This window comes from Chelonia mydas, chromosome 4 (genome assembly GCF_015237465.2).
Source record: "Chelonia mydas isolate rCheMyd1 chromosome 4, rCheMyd1.pri.v2, whole genome shotgun sequence".
In the NCBI taxonomy this organism is placed as follows: Eukaryota; Metazoa; Chordata; order Testudines; family Cheloniidae; genus Chelonia; species Chelonia mydas.
This window is the reverse complement of record NC_057852.1, coordinates 79,766,329-79,787,568: the sequence shown is the minus strand read 5'-3', so window position 1 is coordinate 79,787,568 and position 21,240 is coordinate 79,766,329. Positions and strand designations below refer to the sequence as shown.

Genomic DNA, 21,240 nt, shown 5'->3' with positions numbered 1-21,240 from the left:
GGTGGATCTAATTTTTTAGCGTAGACCAGGCCTTCTAATTGAGAGCTTTTATCACAAGGCCATCTTTCCTCCAAGTTCTTCATTACCCTAACACTGTACTTGAAAACACTACAAGGGGAGGTTTGTTTTTTTTAAAAACTTTCATTTAAAAAAGGAATTATGAAAACATTAGTTTCCTATTGCTCTTCAGATCTGTAACAGCATATTGCCACCTTCCCAGATGAAAGAGGGAGAAGGTTGTGGCCAAATCCAAGGCCCACCAAATTCATCCTAATGCGTCTAAAATTAATTGTAAACATCCTTTCTCTAATAGTTATATCAGGTCTACACTGGCCAAGTGTATTTAAACTACATTAGTATGAACTGGGTTGAAGCCTGTACAGCTATCATGTCTTCTATTTCACTTTCAGCAATCCTGAATTAATTTGTGTCCATGGGTTTTGGAGATGGCTCCATAAGAAACCAAATAAAATATTTGTTGTCATCTATTAAATTCCATCAATTAAAGTGCAAACTTCTTTTCTATTTGCAGTAGCTCTTTCCCAATGGCTTAATATTTTATCTTATATCAGTGTTTCCAAGTTGAAGGGGCTCCCTCAGGGGTGCCAAACTATTTCAGGGGGGATAGGCAACAGAAGAGACGATCAATACGCTTACATAAACGGGAGGACCCAGATATATCCTTGCAAACGCGCTGCCACATCTGCAGGCAAATGCGCTAGATAGCTCCTTAAAAGTCACCCACTTCCCTTGTTCACCTAATAAGACTGCAAGCAAAATTTTCAAACGTGCAAAGTGACTTAGTAGCCTTTGTGAAAATATCTTTGAGGTTCTGGGCCTTAAGAGCTTAAATCCTATTGACTTTCAGTGAGGCTTAGTCTCCAAAGTGCCTAACTCACTTTTGAAAACAGCACTTTAACTCCTAGGTCAGTTAGGTGCTTTTGAAATTTTTATCCTACATCTTGCCCCCATTGTGGCCCCAGTGTTGATGTTTGAGAGAGCAACTAACATAATACAAGGTGGGGGCCAGGTAACAATTTACCAGCCCACCCAAGATTCACATCTCTGCTCCCATGGCACTCAAGTTATCCTTGGGTGCAACAAATGGATGGCCCCTGCCCCAGAAGCCCATAGCCTTTTGGAGAACAGGGGAATGAAGTGTGTGGGTGGGGGGGACGGGACACTGGAGCTATTATCAAGTGATCTATCCCTTGTCACCCATTCTGAGCTTCTGGCAAACACAGGCTAGGGACCCTTCAAAGCATGGTTTTGCATTCCTGCCCATCCTGGCTAATAGCCATTGAGCGACCTATCCTCCATGAACTTATCTAGATCTTTTTTGAACCCGCTTATAGTCTTGGTATTCACAACATCCTCTGGCAAAGAGATCCACAGGTTGACTGTGCATTGTGTGAAGAAATACTTCCTTTTGTTTGTTTTAAACCTGTTGCCTATTAATTTCATTTGGGGACCTCTAGTTCTTGTTTTATAAGGAGTAAATAACACTACCTCATTTACTTTCTCCACACCAGTATGATTTTATACCTCTATCATATAGTCACTTAGTCATCTCTTTTCCAAGCTGAAAAGTCCCAGTCTTATTAATCTTTCCTCATATGGAAGCTGTTCCATACCCCTAATCATTTAACTTTTTCCAATTCCAGTACATCTTTTTTGAGATGGGACAACCAAATCTGCACGCAGCATTAAAGGTGTGGGCCTACCATGGATTTATATAGAAGCAATATGATATTTTCTGTCTTATCTATCTCTTTTCTAATGATTCCCAACATTTTGTTAGCTTTGACTGCTGCTGCACATTGGGTGAATGTTTTTAGAGAAACATCCACAATGACTGCAAGGTCTTTCTTGAGTGGTAACAGCTAATTTACACCCCATCATTTTATATGTATAGTTGGGATTATGTTTTCCAATGTGCATTAATCAACATTGAATTTCATCTGCCATTTTGTTGCCCAGTCACCCAGTTTTGTGAGATCTCTTTGTAACAGTTTGCAGTCTGCTTTGGACTGAACTATCTTGAGTAGTTTTGTATCATCTGCAAATTTTGCCACCTCACTGTTTACCCCTTCTTCCAGATCATTTATGAATATGTTTAACAGTACTGATCCCAGTACAGAATGCTGGGGGACACCACTATTTACCTCTCTCCATTCTGAAAACTGACCATTTATTCCTAACCTTTGTTTCCTATCTTTTAACCAGTTACTAATCCACGAGAGGCCCTTTCCTGTTATCCCATGAAAGCTTACTGTCCTTCTAACTCTTCTCAGGAAGGGTTGGTGTCCTGCTTGAACAGAAGGTCCTGTTCATTTGCTAGATCAAAAAGGCAGCCCTGAATCAGTTTAAACTCAGGCTATTTAGCCAAAAGTCCTTTTGTTGTCAATTGGTCTCTGGAGAATCCAATCTGAACTAGTTTATGCAAGTCCCTCCAGGTGGTGGCACTTCTCTGGAGGTGTTACAACCTGAGGAAGTTGGCTTTATCACCACTCACTTTTCTCAATTAGCTGTGGTCACCCTCCCTGTGAAATTACAAACAGTCCCTGGACCACAATGATACAAATTTAATACAGTAAGATTTCCCACTGATATTGCAGAAAATTGCCAGACCTGTCACAGCAGGCGATAACACTGGGATGTTACACTCCATATTCTTGATGAAAATATGCTTATGATATGGATATGACATAACAGATATGTTTTATGCAAGATGGGTCATATGAAATATCGTTGTAAAGGTTATGATTTACTGAATGTGATTATCCAATTTGTATGCATGTATCATTTCTGTATCTAAAGTTAAGAATATGGACTATGTAACAATTACAACTGGGTGTATATTTGGAAGACACCTACCAGACAACAGGCCATCAGATTTGCTGGGCCATTAGGAAGAAACAACAAGACTGTGAAGATACTAATCTGTCTACTTCCTGGGAGACATCCTGAGAGGGAACTGTGACGCTGCTAGGTCAGGTGGTCTTGTCACCTGATACTAAACATTATCTTGGACTTCTTGTAACTTGCCACTAAAAGGAGGGGGGCGTCAAGTTTGGGAAACAAAAGCTTCCCACCTTATGTAAATCTTATTTAAGGGTGGGGAGGAAGGCAAACAGGACACTCCTTCATTGCCTACCCAAGAAAAGGACTGCTGAAAGAACCTGAAAGGACAAAGGAACTCACCTGAAGGGAAAGGCAGGGGTGAGTCAAGACGGAGACAAGGGTCCAGCCTGTAAGAAGAAATAACGAACTCTGAGCTACATAGACTCTGCATCCTGCCTAATTCAGTATTTAGGGTGAGATATTACATTTTGTAACCTGTTTCTTTAGTGAATCAAGCTTAGTTTGCGTGTTTTGTTTTATTTGCTTAGTAATCTGATTTGTTCTGTTTGCTATCTTTTAACCCACTTAAAATCTGCCTTTTATAGTTAATACAATTTTTTTGTTTTCTATTAAACCCAGTTTATGTAATTTCTAACTGGGGGGGGGGGAGGAGAGTAAGAAGTCGTGCATCTCTCTCTTCACATTGAGGAAGAAGGCGAAATTTTATGAGTTTGCACTGTGCAGATTTTTCTATACAGTGCAAAACAATATACCTTTGGGTCTGCACTCCCAGGCAGGTGGGCACCTGAGTGCTGGGGCAAGTCCCTTAAGCTGAGTCTTCCCAGAGCTGATCTCAGTATCTGTGTCTTTCTGCAGCTGTGTACGGCCCTGCCTCTGTGTGTGCTAGAGGAGGCTTAAGAACCTGGCTCAGCAAGACAGGGTAAAAGGGAGCCCAGGCTGGCAGAACAGGCAGGCTCAGCAGTATCCCCGTATATCAGGTGGCATCATAAAGGGGCAACCTGTCACAAACACCTGTTATTCCGTGTTGTACAGCACGATGAGTACTATGTTTATGGTAATAAATAGTATTAAGAATGGTGACACAAAAGTTAGATATTTTGCACAATCAGACCTTGTTTTTTATCCATACAACATATTTGAAAAAAAACAAACCCCACTTTCTGTATTTACAGTCCCCTCTGTATCTGTTTATTGCTCACTAATGGGATAGAAAAGATATGATAGGTACTGATGATTACTGAGACCTGTTTAAACTGGTTTAATGCATTTATACACATACATAAGAGAAAAATGTAACAAGGCAAATGAAAAGATAATTGTTTGTAATTGGTGTAAAGGGATAATCTGGTTGAGTGTAGTAACTCTGGCATGGGTTGAAGTATATCATCCTTTCAGGATCAGATCCAATTCACATTAAAGTCATCTCAAAGACTCACATTTACCTCACAGTGAATTGAATTAGACTCTTTGGCCCTGATTCAGAGCATATTGAAGTCACTTGAAAAATTCCAGTTGACTTTAAAGAACTTTCGATCAGGGCCTTGGAATTTTAAATTAAATACATTGTTTATCATTTGGTCCCTTCTTTTTTTCCTCCTCTTATCACGGATTGATTCCCCCCTCCCTTGCTCATTTTCTTTTATTTTCACTTTATTATTCTCTTCTGCTAGTAAAAACAGTATCTCCTTTCCTCACCTTCACCATTTAACTCACTTCAGTGGACCGCTGTCAAATACACAAGATCTGTAGAAATTTAAGTGAAATTTCTAAATATCTCTGAAGTATTTAGGAGGAGTGAAGGTTTTCCTTGCTACTGGAGTGAAACCGCTCAAGATTTAGACACGTCTCTTTGAAATGAGCCTGCAGCATATTGTATTTATTTCTTGTAGCTAAGAGCAGAAACCCAAACAAACCCAATAGACCTTTATTCATATGCTGTTCCTGTTTGATCTAGAGCTTAGGTGTGTCAGGTCTGTCTGGGGACAAACAACTTAATTAGTTTTAAGAGTGAATGGGACACATTTATGAGTGCAGTTATCTGATGGGGTTGCTTGTGATGGTAAGGGGCAGGATTCAGCAGCCCTGGGGTTCACTTCCAGTTTATATTTTATGTTCCTAAAAGCTCATGCTTCAGGGCTTCAGCCAGCCACCTGCAGGGGAGGGAGGAGGTAGGGGACTGGTCTCCTTATTCTGAAACTTCAGAGATGCCCAGATGGGACACTGGACAGGGCTCTGAGGTCACAATGAGCATCGTCTCACTGAGATGCATGGCTGGCTGGTTCTTGCTCATATACTCAGGGTCTAACTGATCACCATATATGAGGTCAGGAAGGAATTTTCCAACAGGCCAGATTTGGCAGTTACCTTGTAGGTTTTTGCCTTCCTCTGCAGCATGGAGTGCAGTCACTTGCCAGGGTTATCTCATTTAATCACTTCCTGCCAGCTGCAGGGGCTTTGGGTACTGGTGTACCTTGGTTCCTCCCATCTTTCACTGTTGCACACAATAGTCTAGTCTCCTGTGGGCTGTAATACTTTGGTCTCATTTTTGTTGTTGGGTTAAGTGTGCAAGTACTGGGTGGTGTTGCTGGGCTGTGATATCCAGGAGGTCAGATGATCCGGTGGGCTTTTTTTCCTGGGCTTAAATTCTGTGATATAAATGTATTTTTCCTTTTAATGGACTGGCTGGAAGGAATTATCCCACTAAAATCAAGCACTGCCTCATGATGGCAAATAAGGACTGAAGAGATTTTTTTTTGAAAAACACATGCATCCTTTATTGGCCAAATATTCAGGTATATTTGTACATGGTGAGGCAGGTCAGCTGCATTAGTGACCAAAAAAGCCAATCAACAAGTAACTTAAGAGTTTATTCCTGAAGCTTTTTAAAAGTCTATTTCTTAGAAGATTTTTTTAAAAACTTAAAACAGTTGTACGCAAGCAGAAACAAAGCCAGAGTCCCCCATCCAGACAGGGTTACAATTACACTCGTGTACCAATTGACAAAGGAGTTTGGCTTCCTCTTGTCTAGCAGGTAGCTGGTTTTATAGAGTTAAATGGAGTCTCTGGGTTTCTGAGGGCAGTGACAGCGATAAGGTAGCCAGAGATGGAACTGGTCAAGAGAAGGATTCTAGAGACATCTTTTTCTAGCTATTTTCAACATTAATCCAGTTTCAATTGGGAGACAGCTTTAAACAGGAGACATTCTGATGGGGTTCACTCACCACAGCAGTGCCTCCTGCTTGCTGTCATAGGGATTAGCTCCATCCATCAGCACACCCTCTCCAGGTGATGCCTCTTCCATCACTGTTTCCATCTACAGACCAGCCTCGGTCCAAAACTGCAGTATCCTCTTTGTGACTCAGCCCTCCAGAAACTGCTCTGCCCAAAGTGCTACCCTTCCTACAGCCCACTAGGAACACAGTGCACACTCCTGGGGCTCCCTGCCCTAACTGAATGGCTTTGGCCCTACAGTTCCTTTTATGTGAACCCACCAGGTCCTGATTGGCTGCTTTGTGTAGCCTCTCTCTGATTGGCTGCCCCTGCACAGCCTCTGGAGGCTGCTTTTAACCCCTTCCTTGCTGGTGTGGGGTGAACACCCCATCACAAAAGTGTATAGCTGAGGGTTCTCCGTAATTTGTGCTACTCAAACAGCCATTTCAGAGTTAAACCTAGCAGCCAATACAACAGCAACCAGAATTGCTGAAGCTTGGAGAACTTTGGGACCTTAATCAGATCCTACCACCCTTAGACAGACACCCTTGGCAAATCATTCTCATTTCAATTTAATAGAAGAAATAAGAATAAATATTGGGCAAAGTTTTCCCGTCCACACCCCAACAACATATAGGGGCCCATTACAGGCTGGGACAGAATTCCCCTGATGCAGGAATACTGCAGGGTCACTGTAAATGGATTTATGCTGTCTCTTACCTTGCAGACCCCAATGCAGTGGACATGTTCAGAGAAGGTCCAGGAGGGGCATCCTGGTAGCACTCAGTGTTACAGAGATTCTGAGCTGTATGGTAGCACATAAGCAGCTGACACAAGGCTGCCATCAGTTAGAGGTTCCACTGGGACTGCTCTAATTTATGATGGAGGCCATTCCAGCCCCCACAGCTGACCAAAATCCAAGTGGTGCAAAGATTGTGTAAGGCTACCCTTTCCCGCACCTCTAATTCAGGGGTGATGCCTTCTAAGCTGCATTTTTCAGGAGAGATGACAGAGAATCTAACCCATTGTCTTCTTCATTTGATCTCAATGGGCAGGAGCAGACTTCTGGCCTGGGAAGGGGCCTTTCACATCTGCTGAGAACATTTTAATGCATGGACATACAAATTTAATGCTGGAGACATCAAGTGGCAGCACTGGCATGAACATGCTATAAGAAGTAGATCCATATTATGTAGTATACAGCCAATTAGTTGCTGTGCATTGCCTCACTCTTGGAGGCTTCTATTTGGGTGCTGAATTTCTGTGTAGAATGCGTGTAAACACTTAAGATGTGGTTCTCTTCTCACTTACAATGGAATAAATCAGAAACAACATCAGCAAAGTCCATGGAGTTCCATTGATGTAAAAACAGTGTAAATGACCGACAGAAACAGACCCATATACTCTTTATCTAAGCGGACTAAGGTCAGGAAGGAGAAATTCCAGTGCCTATTCTCTAAATCCATTTCTCAGATTTGTAGTGGGTTGCATGGCTAGATGTCACTGCATGTTTGCATAGTTTGGCTTTTCTCTTTTTTGCATATAGTGCAAACAGAGCATTGGTTTAAAGGGTACATCAACATTTACCAAATGCATAAAACAGTTCTTCAGATGCAGCTTGTTTTCTTTCCTCCCTTTGTTTTGGGGACATGTTTGCCATTTGACAACCAGTAGATTATATTAGGAGCCAGGTATTGCTGGATTCAGTCCTAGAATCATAGAATATCAGGGTTGGAAGGGACCTCGGGAGGTCATTTAGTCCAACCCCCTGCTCAAAGCAGGACCGATCCCCAGTTAAATCATCCCAGCCAGGGCTTTGTCAAGTCTGACCTTAAAAACTTCTAAGGAAGGAGCTTCCACCACCTCCCTAGGTAACGCATTTCAGTGTTTCACCACCCTCCTAGTGAAAAAGTTTTTCCTAATATCCAACCTAAACCTCCCCCACTGCAACTTGAGACCATTACTCCTTGTTCTGTCATCTGCTACCATGGAGAACAGTCTAGAGCCATCCTCTTTGGAACCCCCTTTCAGGTAGTTGAAAGCAGCTATCAAATCCCCGCTCATTCTTCTCTTCCATAGACTAAACATCCCCAGTTCCCTCAGCCTCTCCTCATAAGTCATGTGTTCCAGCCCCCTAATCATTTCTGTTGCCCTCCGCTGGACTCTTTCCAATTTTTCCACATCCTTCTTGAAGTGTGGGGCCCCAAACTGGACACAGTACTCCAGATGAGGCCTCACTAATGTCGAATAGAGGGGAACGATCACATCCCTCGATCTGCTGGCAATGCCCCTACTTATACAGCCCAAAATGCCATTGGCCTTCTTGGCAACAAGGGCACACTGTTGACTCATATCCAGCTTCTCATCCACTGTAACCCCTAGGTCCTTTTCTTCAGAACTGCTGCCGAGCCATTCGGTCCCTAGTCTGTAGCGGTGCATGGGATTCTTCCGTCCTAAGTGCAGGACTCTATACTTGTCCTTGTTGAACCTCATCAGATTTCTTTTGGCCCAGTCCTCCAATTTGTCTAGGTCCCTTTGTATCCTATCCCTACCCTCTAGTGTATCTTCCTCTCCTCCCAGTTTAGTGTCATCTGCAAACTTGCTGAGGGTGCAATCCACACCATCCTCCAGATCATTTATGAAGATATTGAACAAAACCGGCCCCAGGACCGACCCTTGGGGCACTCCACTTGATACCGGCTGCCAACTAGACATGGAGCCATTAATCACTACCCTTTCAGCCCAACAATCTAGCCAACTTTCTATCCACCTTATAGTCCATTCATCCAGCCCATACTTCTTTAACTTGCTGGCAAGAATACTGTGGGAGACCGTGTCAAAAGCTTTGCTAAAGTCAAGGAACAACATGTCCACTGCTTTCCCTTCATCCACAGAACCAGTCCTGCCTGGCCATCTTCAATCAAAGAGACCTGATCAGAACTCTTAACTCAAGTACAGCCCCCCATTAAATCAGTGGGAGTTTTCCCTGAGTAAGAAGCAATGAAGTGGTTCCAAATTAAATAGCAAAGTAATAAAGAGCCCAAGCACAGGGAATAGCTAACTCTGCACTTTCACCTGACTCATACTTCCTGGCGTCAGGAAGAATCCTGGCGGCAAGGAATAAAGCAGGACACACCAAAGAGGAGGGAGGTTACTTGTTACAGTGGGTGTGCCTGTGTTCCTTTGGAGACAAAACGTTGGCACCACAATATTGAGTTTTTGTAATGAGATTAATTCTGCTTAGATGGCTTGGAGTTTGGAGTCATAGCTGTCTTAATGCCTGAGGCACTTTAGAATTAGTTGGAAACTGGTACACCACTGACTAAGGAAATGTGACATCCACAATAAACTCAGCAACAGCCCACGTGCAAGATTGGTCATAAGAACCTGTTTCATTGGGCGAGGGCGTGTTGTCTCGAACATCAGAGTTATCCGTTACTGACAGTCCTGGAGAGTGATGTTTTCTGTTCGCTGAACAGGTATATGAGACGTAAGACCATTATATTCAAACTTGGGTGCCTGCATTTACGCACATAAATCAATGGCACTCACATCCCTGACTTGGAGGGCCCTTTATTTACATATGAAATTCCAAGAAGGACATGGAAGAAAGGGTAGAGACATGAAAAGGTCTTGAAGCTGTAGGGTGATGTAAACTGTACATCATAATATTTTAAAATTATAATGCAAACAGATCAGGCTACAAATGGATTCACTTGCTGGGTAGTTACTGTCTGTTTAGAGTCAGCAAAAAAGATGGTTTAGAATTTCCCTGTCTTTCCACCATAGAAATAATTTGCGAGGACAAAAAAATGTCCATGTCCATTCAAACCATGTCCTATCTTCTAAGGATGCCAACTAGCATGCCACTGTGTGCCTATTGTAATGGTTGTTTTTGAACTGTCTGCTAGGAACTGGACTGAGACCAGCAATTCCTTTCACATAGGCTATGTCTACACCTGGAGTGGGGGTGTGATTCCCAGCTCAAGCAGACATACTTGTGCTAGCTCTCATTGAGCTAGTGCACTAAAAATAGTAGTGTAGACATGGTAACACAGGCAGTGGCATCACGGGGTAGCTGTCCTGAGTACAAACCTGCCCAGATCTCCATGGCCCCAGTTCCAAGTGTAGATGTAGCCATAGATAGGATTTTGTTTTAAACTATGCAGCTCTATTCCATTAAAAAGGACCCGATACTTCTGAGTACTGTATTATTTTAAAATAAACATAGTGAATTATGTAAATGACACACCAATTCGCCTAAAGTATGTGCTTGTTACAATTCGCTTGCAAGAGCCTTTGAACACACCTTGAAGCAGATCATGTGCTGAGACCCGAAACCAACTGTATTTTTTATGAAAGCACCACTAGCAATGACAAGACATTGTAAATGAAATGGGGGTATTCTGGCCATTAATTTTTACAATCACAAGCAAAGAAAGAGCAATAAAATCTTCTCTTCTTTATTTCCTTTTGTGGCTTGTGGGCCAGAGGCATTAGCATGTGGGCTTCTCTCATCTATCGGCTCAGCCAAGCAAGGGCACATGCCATATACCTGAGGGCACTCACATGGTTGAGCTGAAGACTCAGAAGTCCGTGTAGGTGAGATCAGAGGTTCTTTCAGGAACTTTGTCATTTAAGGCGGATTTTTTTTTCTTTTCCTTTAGATTCTCTTTCCATCTGCTGCCCCACCTCAACCATTGCAGCAGCTGCTGCCCCACAGCCGAGGGGCTCTGCCTCCTACTGAACTGCAGAGACATTTGGTCTCTGCTAGGGCTTTGAAGGGGAAGTCCTGAAAATAAATGCTGTGTGCAATGGTAGCATTATCGTCAACACATTGCCCCAACCAGGAAAATTAAATCACAGTAAAATCCAAGTATCTTCTTTAGATTCACTTTCCCACTGCTGCCCATTCACATGATTATTTATGATCTGGATTACAGCAGTACCTCACGCGCTGCCATATTCCAAACCATAAATACTAATATTAGTGGTACACAGAATGGCCAGCAATGGAGTTACGCCCGTGTAAACTGGGAACAACATAGTGGTGAATCAGGCCTACAATGGGGTAAGTGCTTTCTAAATATAAGAGAGTCCCAGGCCCAACCAGCTCACAATTTAAGAAATCAAGCACAATTGTCAATTTCCCCCACTAGCGCTAAATCTAACCAATAATTGTTGGGAATTTCTTGTAGACATCAAAGTAGAAATGGGTCTTGAGGAGGGATTTGAAGGAGGAGAGGGTCATGGCCTTACAGATGAGTTCAGGGAGGATGTTCCATACATATGGGAAGACATGGAAGAAAGGGCAGAGCTGTACCTGAGCAGCAATTCTATCTTTCAGCTGAAGGATCCAAGCAGTGGCTGCGATTGCACTACCTTGGACTTAAGAACATATTCCTGCAAAGTAATTGCAGAAGGATTCAAGAACGGACATCCACCTTTTACAGAATGATGTAGTAGCCTCAGCAGAGACCGGATCTATATTTGAAAACAATGCTGTTAATTCATGAGTGCAGGAGCACTGCACAACTAAGGAAAGCTATGGTGCTTCTCTGAAAAGGTTAACCAAGAGCTACAATGACTTTGTGCAGAGCTGGACAAATGCTGCAAAAGTACATGTTTGTTTGACTCAAAACCATAAATTCACTGCTGTGGTATTTGTGACCTACTTCACTCCCTTTCCACTAACATTTACATGAGCCCGTTTGTTTGCAAGAATGTTCGCAGTAAATGAATGTGTCATGCAAGTGTTTGTGCAGCTGTTTTGCAAGTTACTTGTGGAATTGGGCATCATCCAATCACAGGATGTAAAAAAAATACCATGTGACTTAGCTGATTTGCATGAATAGCAAATACTCATAAGTGGGTTTAGTGCACAGATGCTGGGTGGTGTTTGTAGCCTGTGATATATAGGAGGTCACAGTAGACGCTCTACTGGCTTCTTCTGGCCTTAATCTCTATGACTGTAGCAGCAACAGAGTATATTTTGCAAGGAATCCATAGGTTAGCGTATAAAGAAGAGGAGTACTTGTGGCACCTTAGAGACTAACCAATTTATTTGAGCATAAGCTTTCGTGAGCTACAGCTCACTTCATTGGATGCATACTGTGGAAAATACAGAAGATGTTTTTATACACACAGACCATGGAAAAAATGGGTGTTTATCACTACAAAAGGTTTTCTCTCCCCCCACCCCACTCTCCTGCTGGTAATAGCTTATCTAAAGTGATCACTCTCCTTACAATGTGTATGATAATGAAGGTGGGCCATTTCCAGCACAAATCCAGGTTTTCTCCCCCCCCAACCCCCGCCACCACTATTACCAGCAGAAGAGTGGGGTGGGGGGAGAGAAAACCTTTTGTAGTGATAAACACCCATTTTTTCATGGTCTGTGTGTATAAAAACATCTTCTGTATTTTCCACGGTATGCATCCGATGAAGTGAGCTGTAGCTCATGAAAGCTTATGCTCAAATAAATTGGTTAGTCTCTAAGGTGGCACAAGTACTCCTTTTCTTTTTGCAAATACAGACTAACACGGCTGTTACCCTGAAACCTGCCATAGATTAGAGTATGTTTGCATTTGCCATTCATTTGAACAACATATTTGAGTTTCTAAGCGTGTTTGTCAGTAAAGTACAGACAGGATGGGGGCTAAATTCAATGAGGGTGAAATACGCCCTTGTGCAGCAGGCCAGCACTAGGCCTATCCACCACTTAAGGCCCACTTATCCTCTATCCTGAGGGCTTAAATTGTTTGCTGTGGATAATTCACTGCACTCTAGCTATTGTATGTGCATCTGCCTTTGGAACCTGAAGGCCCAGTTTCCAAAGGAAGATGCACATACGGGCCAACAGCCTCCTGAGGAAGGCGGACAGGGGGACCTGCTAAGTCTTCTCCACACCAGCTGAGGCCAAACAGGACTCAGTTGGAGTTGAGGGTGCTCACCATCTCCCAGGCAGTACTGACACTTGGACGATCAGACCCTAAAAGTGTCAAAGGTCTCACTTTCTGTCGAGAAACCAAGGTAATACGTGCCTTAGAAATACCTACGAGAGAGCCAGATGTTGAAAATCCCTTAAAAGATAATTACACTGTTTTTAAAAAATCCCAATACTGGTTGCAACATGATACTACCCATCTCCCATTATCACACTTTTAAAATGGTGATTGAAGCTGGAATATCTAAGTGAATACTCATTTGCACAATTTCAGAAATAATTTGCTGGCTTCACAAAGCAATGTTGATTGAAGTTATTCCAGTATTGTTTTTTTACATGTTGGGTGACTTCCAAGTATTCACTAACATTAGGATTACCTTGTTTGCCAGAAATTCTTTAATTTTCACACTCCTATGTTATCTGTTCACTCAAAACAAAGCATCAAGTGTAAAAAAAAAGGGGGGGGGGTCTGATTCTTCTTTACAAGTTCCCTTTGCACCATTGTGGTAGTATATGAGGGTGTTAAAATGGGTATACATATAATTTAGTCCCACTTTAATACCCTTTTTGTACTGCCAGAGCCAATAAAGGGAGCTTAGTGTAAATGAGAATCAGCCCCCTCGTCTTCTCTACACTGTCTTGCTGCACTAGGATTTATAATATTAATCATTTTAGATTTAATTACACTTTTAGTTTATGGAGTGAGGCTATAACTAGATGGCATGAATGGTTCTCATGAATGGCAGCAAAGGATTTAATTCACTTTATTTAAAAGGCTACTTTTAAAGACTGAATATGATGTGGGACTCATTGCAAGGATCTGCACGTTATTTAGCTGGCTTCTTTTTTAGCAGTAACTGAGCTCCATCTTGGTTATCTTCACCAGTGATCCTGCTTCTTTCTTATCTTCTTCCTTTGCCTCAGCTTGCCAGGATTATATAGTTATGCTGATGACCCTGGTTGTCATCACTCCCAATATTGAATCAGCTGAGATAATACAGACAATTCCACACTATGTGGTGACAGCCCATTTAAGAAGTGTTTATGAAACCTGGAGACTGACAAGCCTATTCTCCACCTAATATTGCCTGGCAGGTATGGATACACCCAATGATTACTTTCTTGTCATCATGACAAGGAGGTCAGGAGTCTACATTTGACAGAGAAAACTGTCTTTAGCACTTTGACATTAAAATGAAAATGGAGTATCGAAAATTAAAATCTCTGCAAACCAGCTCTGCGAGTCTATGTTTTCCCAGACTCAATTATCATTGCACTTGAAGAAGAATCAGGAAGGCAAATGCTGCTTTTGGAAGACTCAAAAACATCTGGCAACTCAAAAACATCTCTCTCAAGACAAAACTGAACATGTACAAAGCAATTGTTTTCTCCATCAGAACATATAGCAGTGAGACATGGCAACTTACTAAGAAAGATATGCAAAAGCTGGATGCGTTTCATCACAAATGTCTGAGAAGAATATTGGGAATAACATATAGAGGTAGGAAGATGAATGAAGAAGTCAGAAAAATAACTAGACAAGGCACCCTCTCACAAATAATCAACAAAAGAAGACATCAGTGGCTGGGTCATGCACTTTGAATGGAAAAAGAACACTTACCAAATACCGCCCTTGAATGGAAGCCAGAAAACGCAAAAAGAGAGGAAGACGCGAATAACATGGAAACGAACAGTTCTGAACGACATCAAGCACCTCAACATGAAATGGGAAGATTTGGAGAGAAGAGCAGTTGACAGGCAAGGATGGCAAATGTGGGTAGCCCAATGTGCAGCGAAGCATGGGATGGACTAAGGTCTAAGGTTTGTAGCTTCTCTAAAGATTAGCCATAGACCAAACACTGTGCTACACCAGAAAGTTCAGCGTTTGTTCTTTGAACAAACATTAGCGTATTGTTGTTTTACAAATTTCAGATATGGGAAGTCGTTGCTGTTAATGATGTGTCAAATGCCATAACGAAGACAGTGCTTTACAGAGTTTCCCCTTCAGAGAGCTTGCTGCTTGAGGGCTAATGAGGACAGTCATCCTTTGGTGGTATTTCCCTAGAGGATGAGCCCTTGCTCAAAGCAGTTTATGTATCTTCTTGAAACACTGTATGTTTAGTACAACCTCTCAAACATGCTTCCAGTGTTTCCTATTGGTCACCATGACGAATCTATAGGATCACATGAATACAGTATATACATCACAAAGAAATGATAACATTAAATACATGCCCTGCTTTTACATGAAGGCCATTAATATTATTGACTGAGGTATTTTCCAAATGTTTTTCATGGTTGGTCTTCTAGCATTTCTCTCTTACGCGCACTCAGTTGTATACCTAAGCTAAAGAAGAATAACATTTTGACTCGAGTGTCCTAATAGAGACATTGTGCTACTTATACATTTAAACATTTATTCATTTAAAACAAAAAGTGTAACCGATTTGTTGAATAAGATCTGGCGAATAAAAATCTTTACAGGACTAGTTCTGTAACAAGGCAAATTATTGTATTGCATTAGGGTAACAGAATGTAGCATTTCTCAGTTTATTCCTTTAAGGGTTATTTGCTTTGGCATAGTTTATTCCATTTTGGCATAGTTTCATCATAATGAAACATAGTGTTCCGGTTTCCTACAGAGGTAATTTAATCTTTCAACAGTTTTAGTTCTTTATCAAGTATCAAAGAATATTCTGTTTTTGCTTTACAGTAATCAAGTTCTTTCCTCCAGATGAAAAGAGGTATGACTATTTTATCTGATCTCCAGTTCAAAGCTACTCTATAAATTACTCAGATTTAAGACCAAGATCCTCTATGATATCCTTATCACAGAGCACAACAATTTCCTCACATAATTCCCATGAAAATATGCCTATTTGGCATAAATCAGTTCTATTTCTTTATCACAGGAACTTTTCACCTCTTTTAAATCCCTAGACTTTCTTGCTGTCATAACTGGGCTCAACAAACAATTACCAAGCATAGAGCTTTATAACTGGTGTAGTTAATATTTCTTACCCAACCATGACCCTGCATTATAAAATAGTATTTCCTAAAGAATCATTCCTTGGAGAAGGATCATGGAATTGAACAGAAAAACAAGACACTAATTAATTTGTCTGGAATACTTGTTTAAATGGCAGAAGCAACTAGCCAAGTATGACTGGAATGGACAGTTTAACAAAAGCTGTTTTAGGAGATAAAACAAATGGATGTAAAATGACATGTCAATGATTGAGAAACTGAGCTGTAAAATGCCCTTCAAGAATCCCATCTGATTGGTTAGAGTCTTCATGCAGCCCACACAGAAATAATCCCCTTGGCAGTCTACTGACTTCAATGGGACACCTCACACGAGTAAGAGAGCTGCAGGCCTGGGCCTAGCATTTCACCTTTCAGCCCTTGATGAAATCCTGGCATAACCCTATAGCTAGAAAACTATTGTACAGTAGTTGTTATGGCAGTGAGCAAATGCCTAGTAGTTTATCAAATTACTGCCCTGGGCACAGTCTCATTTAGTTCACATGCTAAATTTCCTCATTTTTTTTACTCAGACTGAGGCTTGAAAGCCACAAGTGGCTCTTTAATGTCTCCCCTGTGGCTCTTTGCAGCACATAGTATTAAAACTAGGTCTGTCAATTAATCGCAGTTAGCTCACGCAACTAACTAAAAAAAAATTTATCACAATTAATTGCACTGTTAAACAATAACAATTGAAATTTATTAAATTGTGGATGTTTTTCTACATTTTCAAATATATCGATTTCAATTATAACACAGAATACAAAATATACAGTGCTCGCTTTATATTATTTTTGATTACAAATAAACAAAAGATATTTGCACAAATAAACAAAAGAAATAGTATTTTTCAATTCACCTCATACAAGTAAGTGCAATCTCTTTATCATGAAAGTGCAACTTACATATGTCGTTTTTTTGTTACAAAACTGCACTCCAAAACAAAACAACGTAAAACTTTAGAGCTTACAAGTCCACTCAGTCCTACTTCTTGTTCAGTCAATCACTAAGAGAAACACATTTGTTTATATTTATGGGAGATAATGCTGCCCACTTCTTAATTACAATGTCACCTGAAAGTAAGTGTGTTCTCATGGCACTGTTGTACCTGGCAGCACAAGATATTTACGTGCCAGATGCGCTAAAGATTCATATGCATCTTCATGCTTTGGCCATTGTTCCAGAGGACGTGCTTCCATGCTGATGACGCTTGTTAAAAAAAATAATGCGTTAATTAAATTTGAGACTGAACTCCTTGGGGGAGAATTGTATATCTCCTGTTCTGTTTTACCCACATTCTGCCATATATTTCATGTTATAGCAGTCTCGGATGATGACCCAGCACAAGCTGTTCATTTTAAGAACACTTTCACTGCAAATTTGACAAAATGCAAAGAAAATACCAATGTGAAATTTCTAAAGACAGCTACAGCGCTCGACACAAGATTTAAGAATCTGAAGTGCCTTCCAAAATCTGACAGAGATGAGGTGTGGAACATGCTTTCAGAAATCTTAAAAGAGCAACACTGATGTGGAAACTACAGAACACGAACCACCAAAAAAAAAACAAACAAAAACCAAAAACACAACCTTCTGCTGGTGGTATCTGACTCAGATGATGAAAATGAACATGTGTCGGTACACACTGCTTTGGATCGATATCGAGCAAAACCTGTCATCAGCATGGATGCATGTCCTTTGGAATGGTGGTTCAAGCATCAAGGGATATATGGAGTCTTTAGCGCATCTGGCATGTAAATATCTTGCAACGCCGGCTACAATAGTGTCATGAAAATGCCTGTTCTCACTTTCAGGTGACATTGTAAACAAGAAGCAGGCAGCATAATCTTCTGCAAATGTAAGCAAACTTGTTTGTCTGAGCAATTGGCTGAACAAGAAGTAGGACTGAGTGGACTTGTAGGCACTAAAGTTTTACATTGTTTTGTTTTTGAGTGCAGGTTTTTTGTACACAATTCTGCATTTGTAAGTTCGACTTTCATGATAAAGAGATTGTACTACAGTATTTGTATTAGGTGAATTGAAAAATACTATTTCTTTTGTTTTTTACAGTGCAAATATTTGTAATAAACATATAGCGAGCACTGTACACTTTGTATTCTGTGTTGTAATTAAAATCAATATATTTGAAAATATAGAACACATCCCAAAATATTTAAATAAATGGTATTCTATGGTTGTTTAAAAGCGTGATTAATTGTGATAATTTTTTTAGATCACTTGACAGCCCGAATTAAAACACTAATTTAATTATTAACCAGTCAGGATGCTTTTGCTATGTTATTAACCAATTGTAGCTGATAAAATGATAATACTTGATCAGTCATTTTGCTGTGAGAATATATATATATTAAATGAAACAATGAAGTCACACTACTGTGGCTCTTTTGGGTAATGTTGATCACTAATTTGTCTCCTGAACCACTGATGTCTTGAATATCACTGCTCTAGAACATAAGAATAGCCATGCTTGGTCAGATCAATGGTCCATCTAGCCCAGGATCCTGTTGATAGTGGCCTGTGCCAGATGCTTCAAAGGAAATGAACTGAACAAGGCAATAATTGAGTGATCCAGCCTGTTGTCCAATTCCAGCTGCTGGCAGTCAGAGGTTTAGGGACACTTGGAGCATGGACCTATCTGCTGATATATTTAATTCTTTTTTTGAACCCAGTAATACTTTTGACCTTCACAACATCCCCTGACAACAAGTTCCACAACTTGACTGTGCATTGTGTGACACACTTCCTTATGTTAGTTTATAATGTGCTGCTATTATTTTCATTGGGTGACACCTGGTTCTTGTCCTATGTGGGGGGGGGGTAAATAACACTTACCAATTTACTGTCTCCATAATATGCATGATTTTAAAGTCCTCTATCATACCTCCATTTAGTCATCTCTTTTCTAAACCGAACAGTCCTAGTAATTTACATCTGTCCTCAAATGTTAGCTGTTCTTTCATCATTTTTGTTGCTCTTCTCTGTACCTTTTCCAATTCTAATATATCTTATTTGAGATGGGATGACCAGAAATACTTTATTCAAGGTGTGGGTGTACCATGGATTTATATTTATATAGTGACATTATTATACTTTCTGTCTTATCTATCCCTTTACTAATGGTTCCTGACATTGTTTGCTTTTTTGACTGTCACTGCACATTGAACAGATATTTTCAGAGTACTATCTACAATGACTCCAAGATCTCTTTTGAGTGGTAACAGCTAATTCAGACCCCATCATTTTGTATGTATAGCTGGGATTATGTTTTCCAATGTGCATTTTTTGGATATACCAATATTGAATTTTATCTGCCATTTTGTTGCCAAGTTACCCAGTTTTGTGAGATCCCTTTGTTACTCTTCACAGTCAGCTTTAGATTTCACTATTTTGAGTAATTTTGTATTGTCTGCAAACTTTGCTCCTTATCATTCACCCTTTTTTCTAGATCATTTGTGAATACATTGAACAGCACTAGTCCCAGTACAGATCCTTGCAGGATCCTATTACTTCTATTATGAAAACCGACCATTTATTCCTACCCTTTGTTTCCTACCTTTTAACCCTTTACAAAAGCTGTGTTGACTTTTCCCCAACAAATTGTGTTAATCTAGGTGTCTGATAAATTCTGGTCTTTACTGTAATTTCAATCAATTGGCCTGGTATTGAAGTTAGGCTTACCAACCTGTAATTGCCAGGATTGCCTCTGGAATTTTTTTTTTTTTAAATAAGTGTTACAATAGGTATCCAACAGTCAGCTGGTACAGAGGCTGATTTAAGCAACAGGTAACATACTACAGTTAGTAGTTCTGCAATTTCACATCTGAGTTCCTTCAGAATTCTTGGGTGAACACTATCTGGTGCTGATGGCTTATTACTATTTATCAATTTGTTCCAAAACCTCCTCTATTGACACCTCAGTCTAGGACAGTTGCTCACCTTTGTCACCTAAAAAGAATGGCTTGGGTGTTGGGATCTCCCCCACATCCTCTGTAGAGAAGACCAATGCAAAGAATTCATTTAGCTTCTCCACAATGGCCCTGTCCTCCTTGAACATCAGATATCACTGTGATGGTTCTCTGGATACCTAGGACTGTTTGTACCCTACTACCCTCCTGCCTCCAGAGTGAGGGAGACTTGCTTGTGCTTAATGGAGAGTCAGCTCCCTGACACCACCAGCCTGTTAGCCGCTCAAGCACTCTCTTCTGGGGTATGGCAGCCTTTACCTTGCCTCACAGATGAATAGGTCAACCCCAGTCCCCAAGACTCTTTGAAACACTCCCCCTGTAGTGTCCAGCCCCTTCACCACTGAAAACTCACAGAAATACCAGGTCTGCTGTCCCTGAGGGAATGATATACGCACCAGCTTGCATCATTCATCTCAGGATCACCTCCTATCTTAATAACACATCATTGAGATATATTTATAGTGAAATCAAGGATAAATTTATACCAAAAGGTTCGAGAGTGAATAATGATAATGGAAACAAAAGGGTTATGTATAAAACAAAATGATAACACTTTATAAAAAGAGTAAACTTAACTGTTAAACTTCATTAGACAGGAAGTTAATTTATCTCACTCAAAGCCTTTTGTAGCATCTTCAATCCAGGCTGGTTGAGATACCATTTTCATGAATGTAAAACACACTGCTGGTTTACTTCCTATGTTCAGAATAATGGAGTGTCTTCTTTGTTCCCCAAATACAGTTCAGCAAACACTGAAGTCTGTCTCAAGAGAAGGTTGTCTTCCTGGGCTGTGTGCTTTTCTCTGTTGACTTCATAGCTCTCTGTTGACTTGGTATGTGTGTATGCCTCTATAATGTAAGCTTATAGTGCTTAATTTACATGCTGGCAAAGGGACAGATGAATAAATATCCTTTGTATGACAGAAAGCCTGTTTCTCCACCTCTGCTGTGATACAGAATCTAACATAATATTTTCAATATACATACATAACTCCTTACATAGAGTCTGTACAAAGATTTAACAACATTAATGACCGTCGTGACCCTGCCTTCATTTAAGACTTCACATTAGATTCTTTCATGAACCAGAATGTACATACTAGAATCAGGATATTCTTGTAACCCCTTGCCAGCTGGCATTGAGGGGCTCTTGGGTCACAATCACACACCTTCCTTATACTAAAGACTCATCTGCAGAACACATTTAACC

General features: G+C 40.7%; 1 protein-coding gene across 1 annotated transcript in view; it reads right to left on the bottom strand.

Moving 5' to 3' along the window:
- Positions 1-6,298, bottom strand: part of STOX2 (storkhead box 2) — a 222,850-nt gene extending 216,552 nt beyond the window's left edge. The window contains exon 1 of the mRNA XM_043546041.1: positions 6,087-6,298. The gene's annotated coding sequence lies outside the window, so the exon portion shown is untranslated. The remainder of the gene's footprint in view (positions 1-6,086) is intronic.
- Positions 6,299-21,240: the final 14,942 nt, after the last annotated feature.